The 13,769-nt window shown below is 41.3% G+C and overlaps 2 long non-coding RNA genes across 8 annotated transcripts; one reads left to right on the forward strand and one right to left on the reverse strand.

Moving 5' to 3' along the window:
* Positions 1–6,337: 6,337 nt before the first annotated feature.
* On the reverse strand, positions 6,338–11,082 carry LOC149107243 (uncharacterized). 7 transcript variants are annotated; one of them, XR_016209440.1, is made up of 5 exons: positions 10,780–11,082; positions 10,389–10,495; positions 9,548–9,665; positions 8,354–8,477; positions 6,338–7,545 (listed from the first exon to the last, which is right to left on the reverse strand). It is a non-coding gene; the product is annotated as an uncharacterized LOC149107243 (long non-coding RNA). The 7 variants fall into 7 exon arrangements; XR_016209438.1 differs by having other exon boundaries at positions 8,354–9,246; XR_016209437.1 differs by having other exon boundaries at positions 9,184–9,665.
* Positions 11,083–12,398: 1,316 nt separating this feature from the next.
* Positions 12,399–13,544, forward strand: LOC149107244 (uncharacterized). Its single transcript, XR_016209534.1, has 2 exons — positions 12,399–12,844; positions 13,211–13,544. It is a non-coding gene; the product is annotated as an uncharacterized LOC149107244 (long non-coding RNA).
* Positions 13,545–13,769: the final 225 nt, after the last annotated feature.

Genomic DNA, 13,769 nt, shown 5'->3' on the forward strand with positions numbered 1-13,769 from the left:
TCTCAGGTTGATTTCCAATTTCAAATGTTCGGCACATCCAATGTCACCATCATCTATAGCGAAGGCCCCGGATTCTTCCCTCAACATCTCCTTGACAATCACCCGTTGCTCACTTGACAAATGGCTCAAGTCAACTGGGGGAGTCCACTCTGCTTTACTTTGTTCGGGCTGACTTGGCTCCCGCTCATAACTGGTTGCCTCACTCCAAGTTTCACCTTCCTCTTTCTTTTGTTTCTGTTCAGCTTCGACTGGCAGTGGCGTGACGGACTGCACTAACTGTATAGTGCCCAGTTCTGTCCGCCTACGTAAGGTCATCTCTCGTTCGGTGTTGTTGCATACTGGAACATACATTCGGCTCGAAGACCTCGGGGAGATTCGGTGAAGACAGCCCTGAACTTCTAGCCCCTCAGGCCACGCCCCTTCCTCTTTGGGCTCAAACACAACAGGCAAATCTTCTTCTAGTAGTCCAAAGTGTACCTGACATTTGACTCTCACAGTCTCTCCTGGTGGAACACGTATGTCTTGTCTGCCGACTCTGAGCATACCGGTGTCAGCTTCATCATCCATACTTTGGATGAAATTAACCAGCGCTCTTGCTTCGCCCTCTTTCACAGATGGGAACGAGTCATTCACTATTCGGGGCAATAGGCTGGTTGTGTTGGGGCTACTACTCCTCTTAATGACCTCTTCAATGACATTAAAGCCGATGATGGGATACTCCTGATTATCTTCACTTCCTATTAGTATGGGTACTGTCAATGGCTCCGAGTACCCGTCCTCCCCAACCAACTGGAACTCCACCTCAATCCAGCCATCATATGCGATTTTTGTACCGTTCACGGCCTGGAGATTTAATCCATCTTCCCCCAATAACTCGCTTATGTCTCTTACTGGCTCGTTTGGTAGGTTAATTTCTTTCCAATGTTTAGACACAACACAAACTTGAGCTCCGGTATCCCACAGGGCATCCACCTTTTCCCCTTGAATCAAGCAGGAAACCACACATTTTCTTCCCACTAATTTGGTGAGTTTAGAGCGTTGTCTCGGGGTTAGGTGGGAACTGAACGACGTTTTCAATGTTTCAACACTTGCCCTTTCCCTCAGTTCAACTTCGCTAATGGCTTGACATAGTTTCTTATGCTTCTCCCAATGTTCCCTTTGACAAACTTTTGAACAATAGTGGCTAGTATGGCACTGTGAACACCGCAAGTATTGATGTGCCCAATCCTCCCTCTTTCCACAGTTCATGCATTGTTGGGACTGCTCATGAATCGGGGGGGCTGCTCCTTGTCCCGTGGGGGCAACCCTTGTCTGTTTCCCTGGGGGCTTGCTGAGTTATAGCCCCTTCGGCTTGACCTTAGGCATTGGTAACTGAAGTGGCCGACATCACCACAGTTGAAACAATGGTTGCAACGGAAACCCCTTCCTTGTCTTTCACAATTCCAGCACCCTCTAGGGCGAACCCTCCCTTGCTCTACAGGGTTGTACTGTGGGTGAGGGCTAACGCGGCTTTGTTGTTCCATGCCCTCCCGGATAGCAGCCAATTCCGCTTTCAACTCTCTAACTTCAGTAAGAAGGTTAACTTTTGGTGGCTTTTCTGGGGTTTTACCTTCAACTGAGGAATGGCTGTCATCATGGGTGGCCAATTGAGCTACAAGCTGTGTGGGGGTTCGGTTTGTGAGCTGGTCATGACGGGAACCAAGCTTCTGCATTCTTTCTGTTTCATTACTAACTGCTGCATTCAATTTCTCAAAAAGTTCTTCATCTTCCACTTGGGTGTTTTGCAGGCATGGTTTTATCTCCATTTTAATGTTATCATTCCGTAACCCAGTTAATAATGAATGCAGAAACATGCACTGTACCAGCTTTGGGTCATACTTCAAATCAGATCCTGCTTCTTGAGATGCAAACAGTACTTTCTGCTTTAGATCAAGGAGGCGAACAAGAAAGTCCTGAGGGGTCTCCCCAGCTTCCTGTACTGCCGAACTGAGCAGCTGATACATTTCCGTAGCCCCCCTTTCTTGGTAATGTGACCGGAGTATTTTACGTAATCTGGCAAGATCTAGATCGGGCTTACCTTCCAAGTAGCTCCTCAATCTAAGGCCTGGGTTGATAGCTCGAATAACGGCCTCGACAATTTCTTCTTCTTTATAGCCCCGTTTCAATCCAGCGTTAATTTGGTGAGCAAGACTGGTAAAGCTCAAGCGATCTTTCTGACGTGAATCTCCAATCTGTCCCGATATTTTAAATTCCTTCCTGAACGGTGGAATCGCTGTGGTTTCTTTAGGCGTAACTGCATTTGTGCTTGACTTGACAGCAGACTTCTGATCCACATGTTCGGTTTTCACACCACCCTCTTGTTCACTCTTCGCGTCCTTCGTTGCCGGTTTCTTTTCTTTAATTGTTTCTCTGAGATTCGTTAGTGCTTCAGTTCCGAGTTCTTCGGCGTCTAAATATTTCGTTAGGATTTGTATTAACGCCAGACGTCCCGTATCCGTCTCTTTAACTTCGATATGTAGCCCCGCACAGATTTCTCGAAGACTCGCTTCGCTAAGCTGACAAATTGCTGTTCTCACCTCTATCTGAATCTCTTCGACGACTTCTATAGACATTTCGGTGGTTTCTTTGTCACGTCGGGGTCACCAAATGTTACACTCTACTCAATCTCGCACAGGAACTACTACAAAACTACAATGACAACACGTTTTCTCATCGATCCTCGTTTCGTTTTTATTCTCGCCGACGCGTGGGATTTTCGATCCCATAATAATAAGTAACCTGGGGCTGGGCCCAGTCCCTCACGTTCTACTTGTAACAAGTACACGTTTACCACAGAGTACATGTAAGCTTGAATCTACCCGTTCAAGTCCGAACGAAGCTTCTCTTTCCAACTCGTTTGCATAATTGGTGGGATTTTGAGGGTTTCAGACGACGCTCCCGACTATTATTATTGTCGTTTTCATTGGCCAATTTGGTGTCACATTTCAATTACGCATTTCTCTTTGGTGGTTTGATTGGCCGAAAATTTTGATTGAAAGTCAATGAATGAGTTGCCAGCAGGGGGGGCTGGCAGCTACCTTTGATCTTGCCGCTTTTCCTGTTTCTATGATCGCCCCAGTAAAGAAATCTGTCAATCATTCGAAAACTAGAGTGAGCATGCGCAATAGGTAGCATCAAGTCTCGTGCTCGAATGGACGCTCGAATGCGTAGAGACCCGCGAACAGGTGTTTGTGTAAAATGAATTACCTGTTGGTTGTTTTCCTGCTTTTAGCATTTTTTTGCGGTAGTACGGAATTTAAACGTTCCATTCCTGTGGTTCGCCCTGATGAATTTGTAGGGAAGAACTTTACTGGTGTGAATCGAATATCGAATAGCGCTCCCGGTGTCAGCACCCACTTGACCTGGGAAATGAAATTCAATCAGACGTTTTATAAACCTGTGGTTTTAGTTTCCGAAACTATCAACTGGAATGCAGTCAAAGGTCAGTTCTGTATAAGGTTGGTAGAGTCAATATTGAAAATGCGGGTGAGAAGTGTCCGACTTCAGACTCGCAGTTTGTTGACAACCAAGATCATGTTTGGTAATTCCACGGACGATTGGACTTTTCGTCGTCTCAGGAAGAAATTATTCACTGGAAACTGTAGGGTTTATCACACGCCATGTTCACGTCAACAAAAGAGAAGGTTTCGATTGCGATTTCTAAAGTATAGAAGCGTCAAACATTTCTACGACTGCTACCGACAAGAGTCCGCGCTTACATGTAGGTTGGAACTTAAATTAAATTATTTGTGTTAAGTCTTTTGTTTCGTTGCTCTTGAATGCGTAATTATGTGTGAAACACCACGTTTATTTTACGGAATTATCCCCCTGTTTGAATGCTTCATGGCAGCTGTTCTTCCAATTATGTTGGTCAGTTTTCTGAGTTTCTACAAATGCTTTACACTTCGGACACAAGGAAAAGAGCTTCAATCCTTGAGAACATTTTTAGATGATAAAATTTTGCAACTGGAAACCCTAGCTTCTAAAGATAAACAAACAACTGAAGAATACTTAACCTTACAAATAGAGCTGCCAGGTTTGCATGTTTTCACGAAAGAACTGAAGGACTTGGCAAATTATCTACAACCAGGGTTTGGAAACCTCCTTTCCATACTTTACAGTTCCAAGTTAGTTTCAATAGAGACTGCAATGAACCATCACACTTCAGAGCTGTTCCCTGCATGTACATGCAACTGTTTAAATTCTAATTGCCGGACACATGAGGAGTATGAACGTTTGCTGGGGCTATCTAAAGAGATTGAGGGCTTTGAATATGATTTTTTGTCCCTTGCTTGTACAACATCGAGCTCACTTCAAGGCAAAGACATCCAGGCCCTTATTCATAAATGTGAAAAGTTTGTCGAGAGGTTAAGTTCAGTGACAGTCGGTGAACTGTGCAATCATGCAGTAAGGTCATTCCGAAAGTTCTTGCTCACACGGGCAGAAACTTTGGAATCTAAACTGTACATTCTGAAGGAAAACTCCACTTCCACCCACACACCTTTGGGTGAGGGGGATTGTACTACTGATCAGGAAACAGATTTTAACATCAAATTGCACCAGTATGGTGGAGGGAAACAGTGTTGTATTGCTGGGTGTCAAAATGGGGCTGGCATGCATTCAGTAACTAATTTACAAGGAAGGTATGAAGTTGACTCTGGATTGGCAAATGAACCATGGTTGCTCTATGTGTGTAATGATCACTTTGAAGTAGACAGGAAGAACCATGACTTAAGCACTGAAGAGTTTCCAAAAAGTCAAGTACATGCAACAAAACTGAGCACATCACTTTGCACTTTATGTCATCAGTCAAAGACACTATACAACCAACACCCTTGCCAAAAACATGTTATAAAAATCTTTGATAAAGAGTGCCAGATTCCATGTGACAGTGTATCTTCCTGGATATGTATATTTGACAATCAGTCATCCCCTTTGCAAACTCCACCATTGCTTGATTGCTTTGCCTGCAAAAACTGTTCCAGTTCAATTGTTCTCTCAAGAACAATTCAAGCTCCTTCAGAATTCAAATGTCAGTTTTCTGCAAACCCGTTAATGAAGGAAATATACCAAGCCATGGCCACTAAGTTTTTATGTGAAATGACTGGTTGGAGTATTGCTGTTGAACAATCTACCTCTTTCAAGTTTCAGTTCTCACCCCAGAGGGGTAACAGACAAAATCTAAATGAAAGATTGCTGCACCTATTCCTTAAGGATAGTGAGCTTCATTACCAGGCATACATACTACATTCCAAAGTTAACATTTGGGGCTCGCTTGGCAAAGTACAAGAGCAAACTGTTGCAAACATATCTTCTCAACTTTACACTACTTTAAAGAGAATTGAACATGAAAAAATCTGTTGTGGAGTGTATGATTCCAACATCATAAAATGGGCAAAACAGAAAATTGGATCACCAGACCCACCACAATTAATTGTTGACTCTGAATGGGTAGTTCCTATGAGGAAAGCTAACTCAACAGTCTATATAAATGAGACAGTAAGGAAGGCGAGAGTAAAGTGGGATGCAGGAAGTCTTAGTACTTGCCTTGAATGCCAATTCTTGGTGAAAGAGCGCAGTAGGTCTGGCCGCTGTGAAGTATGTCAGAAAATGCTTGAAAACTCTTTGAAGAAACATAAAGAATTAGTTCCAGGAACTGAAGAAAGGGCAACCAAATCAGATAGTAAAGTTAAACTCTCTACACTCTCCCCATCACAGCTACTTGATCGAGCATCTAATTTAAGCAATGAAGTCAGAAAACTGAGCTTTCAAAACAAACGTCTCAGGATGATGCTTAAGAAACAAAAACAGAAATTATGTGTTCCTAATTTCCACCCAACTTTTGATGAACTGTCCGAGATGATGAATTTTGCTGTTACAAACAAGCTGTTGAAAGAAGGGTCCATTCTGTATTCTTTTATGCTTGATGCCTTGTCTCAACTGAAACTAAACCAGACCTCTTACAGTGACGAGTCATCAAGTGAGGGGCACAAACCTCAATCAAAACCACAAAATATCCGATGGGACCCACTTACTATAAAACTTGCTGTAAGTCTCTCAGTCAAATGTAAACAAAAGGGTTATGAAGCTGTTAGAAAATGGCTACCTTTACCATCATGGCGTTTAGTACAGGAGTACAGGAATATGGATACTTCATCTGATCCTGTTGATCTTACTCAATTACAAAAATGCTGGAATGAAATTAAACAGCGTGGTATCTGCAACCTGTTTGGCTTGCATTGGGATGAAATTGACATACGCAGTGGAGTTAAGTTATGTAGGAGGACTGGACAACTAATTGGCTTTGAAGATTTTAATCTTCCATCTGAACTGGAGACTGATGATGAATTTGATGAAAGTAATTTGCCTCATGATTTAAATTTTCCAGAGGAAGAGGAAAATGAGGACACTAGTGAAGATGATTCTGAAAATACTTATGACTCTGACTCAGACTCAACTACAATTTCTAAACCTAAAGTTGCACGCCAAATTTGTCAGTTTTTCTTGACCAGTCTTCAGGGTGATTTTACCTGGCCAGTAGCCTCTTTCCCTGTTTACAGTGTCACAGCTGAAAAGTTGAAGAAGCACATGGTCTGGCCTCTCATTAAAGCACTAGATAAGGTTTCAGATGGTAAAATCAAGGTGGTATATGGGGTTTGTGATGGAGGTCCATGGAATTCAAAATTTTTTAAGAAGTCATCAAAAAAGGCTCCATGGGTTGGCCAAAATGAAGTAACAGGAGGTGACATCTATTGGATATCAGATTATCCACATATGATCAAAAAGCTGAGGAATTTTATGCACAATCCTAATTACAATTTAACACACAAGGGACGAAGCTTAAAATGGGATCATGTTGCTGCAGTTGCTAGGCAGGATGACAGTCCTCTTAAAAGCAAACATATTTTCATTGATTCAAAAAGTAAAATGAAAGTGAAGTTTGCACGAGAAGTACTTTCAGAATCAACTGCACAAGCTATGGAAGAACCTTGCTTCCCCTACAGTAAAGATGAAACTTCCTTTACATGCAAATACATAAGAATGTGCGACAAGCTGTTCAGAATCATGAACTCTGTTTCCCTTCAGTCAAATTACATGACAGAGCTTCTGTCTGTACTAGTTTTCTTCAAAGGATGGCATGATGAAATTGAAGAGAAGGTGAAATCATGCATCAGTAAGGAAGACAAGAAGGCTTTGAGGAAGCAGTTCATTCCACTGAAGACATATCATGACCTCCTTGTCTTGATTCGGGGTACAATTGGGTTAATTGGCTCGATAAAGATAAATTATCCCCATATCAACATTGTCCCAAAGAGTCTTTGTCAAGATGATGTGGAAAATTATTTTTCACTTGTAAGAGGTCGAGAAGTGTCACCAACTGTTCAGCGGTATATGGAAATTTGTTGAACACTTGACATTGACTTTAGTATTACTCAAGAGCTTGGTCTTCTAGAAGGTTCATCAAGTTCTTATGAAGGTCCTGCATTTTCTCCACAGCCCCTTAACCTATCAAAAAGTCAAAATAAAAGGGGTAAGACAGAAGAAAGAGTTAAGACAATACATATTATTCAACAAATGCTACAGCAAAATCAGATTAACTGTGAAGACATCTTAATGGGAGCAAAAGGCTCAGCTTTGCCTGACTACAGTGAGGACCAATGGAAAAAACTAGAGTGTTAGTACCTGGAAATTGTTTCTATAATAGGGCAATCTTTACCAACAACTCTTATTAACTCGACTCATTTAGTACTGGACTCACTGTCAGATCCAGGGAATCGGCATTGTGTGATGAAATTTAACATACTTCTTGACCACAAACTGAAATCTGAATATTTCAACCCTCGCAGCTTTAATAAGGACTCCTACAATACTGCATGGACACAACTACTTCAAGACACAAATTTATTTTGTTGGTGGTCCAGTTTGTGTAACCTAATATGTGGAGGACATGATGGTAGTGAAGAAGCAATGGAAGTGTATTTAAGAAAGTTTGTTAAGGGGAGATGTGTATATCATTTGATGAAAGGTAATTTATCCCCATTATCTGGTCACACTGCTGCAATTAGAGTTAAACTGACACAGAAGTCAGCTAAGAGTGAGTCCATGAAAGAGCCAAGCCCTACAGATGTATGTAAGAGATGTAACATGTTAGGACACTGGGCCAAGAATTGCAAAAATGCACCTGAACCGGACTGGTTAGCAAAGCAAGTATGTTTCAAATGTGGACTAAAAGGCCATTTAGCAGCACAGTGTGTAAATAATATTAAGACCAGGTACAGTTATAATAAACGCAAGACCAAATGGCTTAATTTACCTGCAATGGTTGGATTACTTCAAAGTGAAGACCTTGAAAGCAATCCAAACTATAAGCCACTTAAGGATGATCCACCACCTGGGATTGCTGATGTACGGCCATACCTAAAACAGCGTTCAGAAGCCTGGAAAGAAGCAAGAAAGAATATCCTTAATGCAAGCAAGGCAGGAGTTATTACGGGACATTTTGGTCTTTCACAGGCTCAAAGTTATTGGCGAAGTGCTGTTCAAGGACAAATTGAAGGTAGCAATGACAGTACAAGTATTATTAATAAATTAGCAATGGAGTGGGGAACTGTTTGCGAGGACTGTGCTAGGGTTTCCTACCTTAAATTCTTGGCTGGCTCATGCTATGATTTTACCATTTTTGAAACTGGTTTATGGACAATCAACTACAAGGACACAGACATGTTTGGATGTTCCCCAGATGACATTGTTGTAATACATGGTACTGGATTACATGGTATCAGTGGCAGAGGTATTGTTGAGTATAAGTGTCCATTCAAAGGAGGTTATCCCTCACATTACAAGCAATTACCAGCATGCTATTATATGCAAATGCAGTTGAATATGAAAGCAACAAATGCAGACTGGTGCCGTTTTGTCATGTGGACACCGCAGACAACAAGAGTGTATACTGTTATGAGAAATGATAGTTTTATTGGTGAACTACTGGATGCAGTGCATAAACATTTTTGGAACTTAACTGCACCACCAACATCTCTTCAGCCAAAGCTGAAAGAAATTGAAAGAAAAGCCAAAGAAAATTCTGAGAAAATAAAAATGGTTGTTGAAGTACAGTCTTACAGTAGCTTATCATCCATCCCTCACCTTTCAATTTTCAGTCCTGAAAATATTGACATTCAGGTTACCAAAGAAAAGAGGCACAAATCACTGAAACCAGAAAAACAGAACAAGCGCATTCTGCATTGTTCCAAGTGCAGAAGGCCACTTGTTATTTGCAATCAAGACAAGTGCATCGACAAAAGGAATAGTGCATGTGCTAAAAAGTCCCTGTTTAAAGATGACACAAAAAACACACAGTTGATTGACCCTAAACAGCCTCAAGTTTTGTTATTGTTTAGTTCATACGTCAATGGGTCAAACACTGTTACAAACTCTTGTCATCAGGATGCCTTTTTGGTTGTCATGTCAGAAATTCTTAACAGAAATTCAGAGTTTATGAGAACCTTACCTACAAACCCACAGCAGACCAAAGCACTGCAAGCCTTGAAATCTGTATGGAAGTTCAATTGTGATGGCAAATACCATGACAGTAAGATGGCCTTATGGTTGTGGCTGCAGAATGAAACCTGTAATGGTCGCATCTATTATAGACTTGGAAATCAGTGTAGTTTGGAAGGAATCATTCATTCATTACATCATTATATGGGTCAAGAGGAACGGAAATTCTTTAGTTTTGTTACATTAGTTTCAAGAAAGTGTTCAAAGTTTAGTGACCACAGATTTACATTAAGGGAACAATGCAGTGGCACATTTAAAATAATAGTGGATGAGATAGATCCTGAAGACCGTACTGATCCATCAGATCAAATAAGTCCTGTTAGTCTGGTAAAATACTTCAAACGTCGTATCACACCTGGTGGATATTCATGTTTTTCTGGTATATGCAGCTATACATGTCAAGATAAAAATGAAGGTAAAGCCAGCATGGGTACATGTAAATGCAGTCAACCCGCTGTACGAACCACAACTGTTAAACAAGTACCAAACCTTATTATATTTGAAAGTTTTAAAGCAGATCCTTTGCCACTTAAATGGGATCCCCATGTCGACCAGGAGCTTGATGTGTTACAAGAGAAATACAAACTTACTGGTTTAATATACCATAGTCAAGCTAGGGCACACTACTGGTCCGAAGTTTATGTGGACAGCAGTAATGCATATTGTGTTAATCCTGGCTGGTATGCCCATGATGGGCTTGTTAATGGTGGAAAGTGTATCAAAACTGGAGACAAACCCAAGTCGGAATCTCATGGAAGGCATCTAAGTTTGGCTTTTTTTGAGAGACTTACCTCAATACATGTATGCCACAATACAGAACCACCAACATGTCAAACACCTGAAAAAACGTCAGCAAGAACATGGTCACAAACAGACTCATCCCCATCAGGAAACACCCCTTTAAGAAAGAAACGGCAATAGAGAATCTTACGTTTGTTGTGTTTCTGTATTTTCTACCGATATAAGTTCAAAAAAAAGTCAGTAGTAAAAGAGTCATGATTCAATGTCAGTTTATGTCTTCGCGCGTTATTACTAAATTGTAATTAAATAACGCCTTGCTCTGCACACAACCGAAAGAACGTGTCCAAACGTATTTCAGTAGCATTCCAGTGGCATTTCTGCCGTGATAAACATCTGAACTTAACCATGAGGTTATAAGCTTAAGTATAAAATGGGTCTTACCTTGATAGCTGCTTTTGCCTCGAACATTGCCACGGTAAGCCCCTGGTTGCATGCTGTTCGTTGCTGCGCGTAGGTTTGCAGAGGTATTTTCATCGAAGATGCCTCCTATTACCGAATTTCGGCAACACACACAAGGTGACTGAAAAATTCCCTTAGATTCACGTCCGCAATTTACTGGATATTTTCCGAGCTGAAGTCCGCCATATTTGTTTTCTCACAAACTAGTACTTAGTCTCGCTCGGCCAAATTTCTTAACTGGGGCGATCATGTAAACTCGGTTCCAGGCCTCGCTGCTAGCCCCCCCTGGTTGCCAGTAATCGGATACCCGTGTTTGCGCGAAGAACTCTGGGATCGTCAGGGGGCAAACATTGCTAGTCGCTAGAAGGAAATGTATGGCGAAAAGTTGTTTCGAGGTACAAGAAAACGATTTTTGAGAGAGATCAACGCTTTTTCGCCGTCGTTTTTATCGCAAATGGATTTGGGCAATGTTGATATGTGGAATATGTAAGTTTTTCTTCGAATAACCGTGAAATATGTGACAAAATCTACCGATAAACTCCGTTGCTTGCGTGAGGTTTATTGTGGAATTTACATCGCGTAATGGTCTGAAAATATTACAAAATATTTAGGTATAAATCGAAAGGAAATAACCCAGTAAAGCCTTTTAAGTTGTGTACAGGCTACTTTTGGCTATTTGAAAGCTCAGTCGTACAAATAATACTGGAAATAAGCCCGGTGGCGATCATTGTACTGTCTGGGGTTGATTTAATGACAAATGAGTCCGCCCGACTCATGCTGTGTGGCTACTGTGTTGCTCAAAGCCTTTGTTTTGCTTTTACAAGCACGTATTTCAGTGATTTTCCTTTTCTATAACAGATCAAGGGTAGCTCCTTGAATATATCTCTGAGTATTTGTAGTTGAAAGTGCCATTTGTGCGGGATTATGCTTCCCAAAGTTTGGTATTGACGGTTGAGTGGAATTGCCCGACACAAAGGGTAGTAGTTCCTTCTGCAATCAATTTCTCCTTCTGCAATCAATTTCTGTTTTAGAGCTTCTTTTCTGTCTTAATATTTAACTTCTCGGAAGGTCTTTTCTACCATTTGCTCCGGGTAGCCTCTCGAGATCGGAAATTTTAAATATTCTCTTCAGTGTATTTCACAATAAACCTCACGCAAGCAAAAGGGAGTTTATCGGTAAATTTTATCCCTTATTTCACGGTTATTCAAACAAAAACTTACATTTTCCATGTATCAACATTGCAAAAATCCATTTGCGATAAAACAACGGCGAAAAAGCGTTGATCTCTCCCCCCAACCATGTTTTCGGGCGTCGAAACAACTTTTCGCCATACATTTCCTTCTAGCGACTTGCAATGTTTGCCCCCTGACGATCCCAGAGTTCTCTCCGCAAACACGGGTATCCGATTACTGGCAACTCATTCATTCCGGAAATCTGTTCAGAGTCAATGGACAATGGCGGCCCTCAGGCAGATATTTTCATGAGACCAGGGACGCGACGCGACGGGGCAGAAGACTCCTGAAATATTTTTGTACTGGATCATCGAACAAAAAGTGACGTCACATCCGGTTTAAACGGTGCCGCGCAGCTCGTTTCACAGCGGAAAAATGGCGTTTCGATTGGGGAAGATTTTCTTCTATTTGCAAACCATCAGGTCCGTGTCCTTCCATACTGAGGATAGAAATATCTTGAAGGCACATTTCTTCGGCTTTTGAAGCAAAACTGTTGGCAAAAGAGAACAGTGTAGTATTGTGTTGAAGGAAAATAACGGAGAGCCTTCTGTCATGGAATGGCGGATTTTACACATATTCAAAACTGGTGTTGTTCCGACTTTTGGTTCTTACTGTTCGTGATTCGGTGATAACACTAAGTGCAATACCCTATTAATGTTAACAACAACCTGGATGAAGTATTGCTGGCCATAGTTTGCACTCTGTACAACGGGAACATATTTAACAGGAGCCGTTTTTTTCTGAAAGTGAACACAGTTGAAGCTTTGTATCCACGTGCGTGTGGTGGAAAAGACATGCTGAAGCGTATACTCAAGGTTAGTATCCTACTTCCGTATCTCTTGTTGAATACGGTTTTTCTCTGTAAGAAATAAGCAATGTTGAGAGTTAGAGGCGAGCTTTGGGGATATCAGATTTCCCCGAAGAGATCAACAAAGGGGTGAAGCACTCCCCCACCAAATTTTCAGGGAGTACCCCCCCGGCTACTGTGAAGTTGTTCATAAATATACATGTATGCTGGACAGAATTCAAATTTTATCCAGTGGTCAATTGTACATTCCTCTGTATTGTCTGAACTGCAATGCTGGCCTGGGGATCAACTTCTTTGGGCAGTTCCAAAAGAGGGGGGTTGGCTTGTTTAGGGTTAGCTCCTTAGCCCTTAACTTTACCTCTGCTTTTGACAGGTACCCACTTCTACTGTGACCCGGGGCAGGGGGTACTCCCTTATATGCACTATAGGGGTATGTGTGGCCCCAAAAGGTATGGTTTTTCAGTCATTTTGGTCATAAATAGGGTATCAGTTTTGGCCATTTTGGCCTTAAATAGGATATGGGTTTTGTACTCTAGTCTTGAATTGGGTAATGTTGTTTAGAAGAAGCTACTTTTTCATCATTATTGATAAGACCATAAACAAAAGGCTGTCAGAAATTATGTTTAGGGCAACTGTGTCAGCTACCATGGTGGTAAATAGGTTATCGAATTTTTATTCTGGTAATAAATAGGGTAGGGAGAATCGCAGATTTTGGTAGTCATAATTACTTAATTCGACTATTTTGAGATTTTAAAGATATGTTCTATATATCAAATTGACTCAACAAGAGATGCTGTGGAAACACAGGCCGCTGGTGATTGTTTTCACAGCTTTTTTAGTTCTTCCAAAGATCTGTTTACGACACCTCATCTTCTGTTAATCTGGTGGGGATACAATGTAGCTCTGTAGCAACGTGACGTTTGTTCATTATT

The sequence above is a fragment of the Orbicella faveolata genome, unplaced genomic scaffold (genome assembly GCF_042242905.1).
Source record: "Orbicella faveolata isolate gen_17 unplaced genomic scaffold, um_ofav_v1 contig_27, whole genome shotgun sequence".
Classification (NCBI taxonomy): Eukaryota; Metazoa; Cnidaria; class Anthozoa; order Scleractinia; family Merulinidae; genus Orbicella; species Orbicella faveolata.